The sequence below is a fragment of the Canis lupus genome, chromosome 6 (assembly GCF_011100685.1).
Source record: "Canis lupus familiaris isolate Mischka breed German Shepherd chromosome 6, alternate assembly UU_Cfam_GSD_1.0, whole genome shotgun sequence".
In the NCBI taxonomy this organism is placed as follows: Eukaryota; Metazoa; Chordata; class Mammalia; order Carnivora; family Canidae; genus Canis; species Canis lupus.
In genome coordinates this window covers 12,045,635-12,053,325 of record NC_049227.1, presented here as the reverse complement: position 1 = coordinate 12,053,325, position 7,691 = coordinate 12,045,635, and positions in this window count along the sequence as shown.

The following is a 7,691-nucleotide window of genomic DNA, read 5'->3' as shown; positions in this document are numbered from 1 at the left end:
CCCAGAGCACCAGCTGTCCACCCTCCAGCTGAGTCTAAGTCTCCACAGTGATTGTCTTTGGCTTCTGGTGTTTTAAAAGTGTTTTGAAATTACTAACACTTAAAAATTGAGGGTCTCCTGTAAAAAGATTGCAAAAATCAGAAACTCTCCCAGAACCAACAGCTCCCTCCCTGCCCTCATCAGGCAGGGACCCTGCATCACCCCAGCATCTCTTCAAAACTCTTTTTTGGGGACTCCTGGGTGGCTCGGTGGTTGAATGTCTGCTTTTGGCTCAGGGCATGATCCTGGGTCTGGGGATTGAGTCCTGCATTGGGCTCCCTGTGGGGAGTCCGCTTCCCCCTCTGCCTGTGTTTCTGCCTCTCTCTCTCTGTCTCTCTCTGTGCGTTTCTCATGAATAAATAAAATCTTTTAAACACACACACACACACACACACATACACACACACACACACCTACCTCTTTTTGGTCTATCCCCACCAGATACCTAAACTAAGACCGATTTTCTTCGCCCTCCCTTCTCTGAAGAGATTTTCAAAGGCATGGAGTCCATGGGCCTCTCCCCACCCAGCAGACTCTGCCCTCCACCACGCTCGCCTGAGTCTCCACTACCTTCCAGAGGCTGAGCAGGGAGCCTCCTCTGGCCTATTTCTTCCCCCTTCTGAGGCTCTCCTCCCCACCACCCCCAGAAGCCTCTCCTTCCTCCTGCCCTCTAACAGGCAGAGCCCCCAAAGCTTGTCCAGTCCAATACACCACGTGCGGCAGCCACAGAAAGGCCCCACAGTCCACCACCCAGTCAGCATGTCCGAGGTCAAAGTTAGGCTTGGGACATTCCCCCAAGGTACTGTCCTCCCTTGCCCCACACCTGTGACTTCAGAAGCAAGGTGTACTCGGGTAGACCTGCCCACTCTTCAGTGAAAATCAAGCTGCTTGATAGGAGCCTTCATATCTGTGCTTATTTTATAGTCAAATCAATATAATTCCTGACTCTTACAACCCCACCTGATCTGGTTCCTTCCAGATCAGCTCTCCACTGGATCCGGATTGGGTGCCTGGGGTGTGGGACTTGCCAACTGCCTCAGACTGGCCAAGCTTCTGCAGGTGACCCTCCTCTGGGCCCCAGTCAGCTTTGTGCCTACTCTGAGCAGATCCAGGCTGTCCCAAACGGGTCATGCTTTGGACTCTCATGTCCTGAAGTCACCTGGCCTTAACCCTTCCAGCCATCGAAGCCCAGAGCTGACAGGGATTGGAGCTGGCTGGCCCAACACCTATAGGCACAGAACCTGAGCACAACCATAGGGCAGGGCTCCTGCCAGGCAGGCCTCTCTTCCCTGGGGTGCTAGAGAGCCAGATTCCAGCCTTGACTCCCCGCTCCTCCTCTCCCCTTCACTCCATCATGTAGTGATGTTCCTGAAAGCTCTGGGTAGCCTTGAGGCTTGGGTTGCACGAATCACAATCCTAACTTCCTGGGCAAGTCCTGGCCATTGGCCTCTGTAGATCCTCAGGTCTCCAATGGCACCCCCATTCCCTCTGAGGCCAGCAGCCTCAACTCTGCTTATCCTTTATTCTCAGCAGGGATTCTTAATGGGCCCTGTTCCCTTGCACACCTGCATGCCCACCCGCTGAATGCAGGGCCCTGTGCTCATTCTAGGAGTTCTCTAAAGAGTTCAGGCCCCGCCAACCAGGTGGTGAGGAGGGCAAGGGGACAGAGCCTTCACTTGGGCCCCTGGCTCAACAGACCTCAAAAGTCAGGACAGCAGACTGAGCTATGAAAGCTGACCAGAGATGCCAGGGCTGAGTGGGGCAAGAGATTAGCAGGCATGAGGACCAGCAAGAGCAAAATGGAGCCCAGACTCCACTAAGGCAATGGTCCCACCCACAAGCAGATGCTGCTAAGAGCCCTCTGAATTTACCATGGGGGGCTCTCAGAACTCAGAATTGCAATCCTTGTGGCAGTGACAGAGAGCCCTGGGTAACAATTATAAATGTAAACAAGGGGTCAGTATTCCATATTAGAGGTCATTGGAATTGAGAGGGATTTGGTAGATAGATAGACTGGGATCTAGGTGTGCCCCAGTTCTGCTGATTGTCTGCCTCTGTGAGGGGCAGCTGGTGGGTCAGAAATAGAAGGAACCTCTGAGGAAGGGACCTGGTGCCCCTCGAGGCCTCTGCCAACAGAGGTCAGCCTGGGAGGGAGGTACAGTGAGCAGGAGAGCAAGCAGACCTGTATCAGGGGCTGGTCCACCCTCCACTCAGCTGTGTATGAGCCACAAGGAGAGAGGAGAGAGGTGGTTGGCAGTATGTCCCAGGAGTAAGGCTTACCCAGGCCTGTGTACCCCAAAAGAGCAGGAAGCAGACAGAACAAGAATAACAGAGCCCCAAAGTGGACGTTGCCACTCAGCCCAGCCAGCGACTGGGGTTGGTGGAGGTACGCTGTCCAGAGGGGAAGCAGCAGCCTCTCCCAGACACAAGGGCTAGCCTTAGCTTGAACTCCTCCTGCACCGTGCTACCTGGACTGGTCTGGGGGGACAGCAGTAAGGGACACAAAGGAGCATACCTCCCTGTAACCTGTGAGCCGTGGGCCAGGTGTTGAGGGAAGTGCAAGTGGGATGGGTGGCATTTCAGCCAAGCTGGAAAGAGGCCCAGAAGCTGGAGCAGGTGAGATCCCACCGGAGCAAGAACCTGAAGGTGGGGAGCTTGGGGCCAGTAGGGGATTTGGGACCACCGAGTGCTGCATTAGGGCCCCCATGGTGATAAGCAGCCACCAAAGGCACCAAGCAGAGGTGGCTCATGATTTGCCAGGTTGGAGGGTGTGGGTGCACCGTGGGGAGGGGTGGGGGACATGGCAGGGGTCCAGGTGGGCAGCAGGCAGCTGACCCAAGGCTGTTGAAATAACTTGGGTGGGAAGTGACAGGGCTTTAAGATGACAAAGTGTCTTAGTTGGTTCAAGCTGTTATAACAAAGATACCAAAGACTGAGAGGTTTAAACAATAAACATTGATTTCTCATAGTTCTGGAGATTGGGAAGTCTGAGATCAAGGCATTGGCAGATTTGGTATCCAATGAGAACCTGCTTCCAAGTTCATAGCTGGCACTCTGGCTGTGTCCTTATTCAGTGGAAGGGTCAAAGGAGCTTTCTGGGGTCCCTTTTATTAGTGAGGGCTCCACCCCCATGACCTAGTCATTTTCACACCCTAATGCCATCACATTGGGGATTAGTGTGAGATGAAAGAGGGGCTGGGGCGGGGGGGGGGGGGCGAGGAGGACACAAATATCTAGTCCACAGCTCAAGGTGACAGAGTCAAGCTGTGGAAATGGGAATTTCTACTGTCTGGGGGTGGGGCAGGGAACCTGATAACTCTGGGAACATTCCCAGGTTCTGCATCCGTGGCATCACAGTAAAGGACTCTGCCCATAGTCCTTCCAGAGGGAGCCCCTCCCCCACCGCAATCCCCCCAACCCTAGAAGCCATGCCTGCCCAGTCTGTCATATGAGTCCATCCCAGCCTCCCACCTCAGCAGTGCAGGGCAGGCGAGGAGAGAGCAGTCGTACTGAGGCCAGGCCAGAGGGCAGAAAGAAGGAGCAGGCGGAGATGACACATGTGTCCAGTCAGCGGGGGCGGGGGGGTGAATCCAGGCGCCTGCAATGGAGCAGAAAGGAACAGGCAGGGGTGGGGCCTAGACTGTAGGCAGACGGGGTAGGGGGTAGGGGTGACAAAAAACAATTTCCTTTAACCAAACTTTCAGTCTCAGCCTCTATCTCAATTAGGCCCTGACTTCCAGCTTACCTGTCTGTATCACCCAGTTTTAACAAAAATCCTGTCAAGTCGGTTTGGCCAGAGTCCCCACCTTGGATATCTGATCACCCTCCATATCTGGTCATGGTCCTCACCCCTCCACACCCCACCACCAGGATGTCTGATTGCCCTGGCTTGCCTTCAGCAGGAATCCTGTCTGGTCTGTTTAACCAGAATCTCCCTCCCCCCCGACCCCTGATGTTTCTTCCATCTTAGTAAATGTCCATGCACCAACTTCCCGCTACCCTGCTCCTTGGCTGTAAATCTGCACTTGTCCTTGCTGAATCCCGATTTTGGTCCAGTTCTATTCTGAGGTCTCTTTTTCCCTATTGCATTAGGTCCTGAATAAATCTGTTTTTACTGCTTTATTATTTTTTTAAAGATTTTATTTATTCATGAGAGACACGCAGAGAGAGAGAGAGGCAGAGACACAGGCAGAGGGAGAAGCAGGCTCCATGCAGGGAGCCTGACATGGGACTCCATCCCGAGTCTCCAGGATCAGGCCCCGGGCTGTTTTTACTGTTTTAACTACTGTCTGACTCTGGTTCTTTTTCGCAGTGGCATTTCTGCCATCTCACCGTGCTGGGCATGTGGGGCTGGGTGGGAACTTTGGTTGGCATCCCTCTGTGCTAGACTCCTTGCCAGTCCCTGGCATGAGAGTCCAGGAGGAGCCCAGAAGGGCTTCCTGCAGGAGGAGCCAGTTGAGCAAGTCCTGAGAGCAGAGTGGGAGGGAGCTCTGCCCAGACAAGGGGCCAGTCCCTGAAGGCAGTGGCAATGCCTGCAGTGGGTCTGTGCAGAGGCAGCGCCAGCCCCAAGTGTGTGTGCTCCTAGAGAGACGGAGATGGCTGGCATGGGCCTCCCAGAATTCCAAATGCACCTGTATGCCGCATACCTCCCACATTCCTGTGCCCCTGCTGTTGAACCACAGGAAGGCTGACACACAGAATGAGCTTCATGACAATCACTGGGGGGCTGACAACCTCTTTACGGCCATCATCCCCTTGGAGGGGTGAGCAGGAATTAGGCAGAAGAGGCTACTGGTAAACTCAATTTCATGACTACATCTTTTTTTTTTTTTTTTTTTTTTTTTATTTATGATAGTCACAGAGAGAGAGAGAGAGAGAGAGAGAGGCAGAGACATAGGCAGAGGAAGAAGCAGGCTCCATGCACCGGGAGCCCGACGTGGGATTCGATCCCGGGTCTCCAGGATCGCGCCCTGGGCCAAAGGCAGGCGCTAAACCCGCTGCGCCACCCAGGGTTCCCGATGACTACATCTTTAATAGGCCCCCAAAAGCAAAAGTCTGTGTTTTGGGGGACACCATTTGATTTCTTACATCTTGTTTAAAATCTGTTTTTAAATTAGTTACTTCTTCAGGTGGATTTGGGAAATCTGTCGAGATTGAATTCAGCAATGAGTAGCAGGAAACCCCAGCTAAGCAGCAGTCTACACAAACCAAGGTGTTACTGCCCTCTGGTGAGAGGTGTTCTGATGGGGGTGGTCCCAGGCTGCTCCAGCAGCTCCTCAAGGCTGCGGACAACCTCCCCTCACCACCTCTCCCACCCTAGCCCCATTCCTTCCCTCCCCTGCCCGTGACTGAGTCCCTCAGCAGTTTCCTAAACCACACCCCTGGGGCAAGGGGCAAAAATCATCAGTGCACAGATTAAGTGGCCTTGTTCAAATTTGATTTGTGTTTATGTATTTACTTACCTCACCATTGATTGCTTACTTATTCTGAAAACAGATAAATAAGTTGAGAGTAAGTCAATTTTATGGCCAGTTTGTACCGCCTGACAGAACGTCACATTCTGTCATGGTAGGAAGGAGCCTAAAAGGTTTTCAAAAGGGTGTGAGGTGGCAGCCAGAGAAAACCTGAAAAGTTTTTTATGTTATTTATTTATGAGAGACACACCCACAGAGGCAGAGACATAGGCAGAAAGAGAAGTAGTCTCCCCACAAGGAGTCCAATGCTGGACTTGATCCTGGACCCCAGGATTATGCCCTGAGCCGAAGGCAGCTGGTCAACTGCTGAGCCACCCAGGCATCCCCTGAAAAGCTTCTTATCCGAGGCAAGGAATTCGAATTTTCTCCTGCAGATCATGTGAGACAGAGATGGTTTAAAGGGGTGCTGGGAAGAACTTTCAGTAATACCCAGTTGTTACCTTGTCACCTTTCCTGCCACTTCTCCTCCAAGTCCTCTGATAGCATCAAAGAGAAAGTCTCTCTATGGGGCTGCTGGTCTCCAATACCTCTCCCACACATGGTCATCACCCTTTAGACAAAAACGGAACGGGCCTTGAATTTGGAACTTCCACTGAGCAACTGGGTCTCACCATAATTTAACAACAGTTTTGTTTCCCTTGTACTTATTTTTACAGCTGCCTTCTATTTTTTAGGGAGGGGGAGGGGCAGAGAGAGAGAGAGAGAGAGAGAGAGAATCCCAAGCAGGCTCCATGCCCAGCACAGAGCCCGACTCAGGGCTTGATTCCACAGCCCCTTGATCTGCGCTGGGACTGTGACTTAGCTTGATAAACAGCATCCAGCATAAGTGACATCACACAGCTTCTAAGGTTAGATCACAAGAAGCCTTGCAGATCTAAGCCCAGGTCTCTTGGGACTCAGGCACTCTACTCCCTAGTCACATAGAGAAGTTATGGGTAGCTCCAGTGGACAGCCCCACTGAGCTCCCAGCCGATCGCCAGTATCAACTACCAGCCTCATGATGAACCCATGTCTCAGCCCCACTGAGCCATCAGATGATCACATGGGGCAGAAGAACCACCCAGCTAAGCCTAGGCAATCTGCAGAACCATGAAAAATAATAAAGAATCTGTTGTTTTTAGCCACTATTTTAGGTGGATTATTGCACAATTATAGTTAACTGAAGCAGAGGGCATTAGGAAAAACAGGGGACATCTAGAAGGACTCCTGGGTGTTTGTCTCAGTCTCCAGGTAGTTGGTGCTGCCAGCCAGTGAAGGGAGGAATCAGGAGATGCAGGCTTGGCCGGGAATTAAGAGCTTTGTGTGATCTTATTGAGCTTTAGATTTTTGTAATATCCAAGTCTGGGAGACCGATGAGTCTTCAAGTCCAAGAGAGAAGTTCAAGGGTAGATTCTGATGTCATAGGCTGGGATGGAGTTGCCTGGGGACCCTACCAGATCCTACCTGCAGGGGAGGATCCTAAAGGCACAGCTATGTCCTTTGACTGTCTGGGGGGGGGGGTGTCTCACAATTCATTTCTACAATGTCTAAAATTTTTAACGTACGAATAGTAGAAAGCCTTATCTCATAGAAAATCCAACCAGAGGAAAGAATTTGTGTGTGACTCTTTCTTGCTTTAGATGCAACAAACATATTTGAACTCTGGGCCTGTTTCCCTGTACTACTTAGCCTTTTGTGTTTGACACACAGTAACCCAGAACGATAGACACACTTGCTCCCATTTTAGAAGCAAGGAAAGTTGTCACACAGTAACTGGTGGCCAGAATTCCAATCCCCTGTTTCTCCCTGGAGAAACATTAAAATTTCCTAAAAGATACCAAGTTGACTCAAAGGAAGCAAAGACCAGTAATGAGTCAGGCTCTTTTCTGCTTTATAGGTTTGATTTTATCTCATTCCCTGGGGATTTTCCATTTTAGAGAATTCTGAGCTTAGCCAGCCAGCTCCTGATATGGCACAAATACAGCCCAAGGGCCAGCCCAAAGAGTTGGACATGATGGAACTGCAGCTACCAGGTAGAGGGGGAGTGCTTTCAGGGCTGAGGAGATGAGGAGCCTACCTACTTGCTACATAGCCCTGGCGTGTCAAGTGTCTCTGTGCCCACGATTCCCCCACTCTGGACAGAGGAATCCCAGTCTGGGAAGCACTGGTCCTGGGAGCTGTGAATGGGGATGAGCCGAT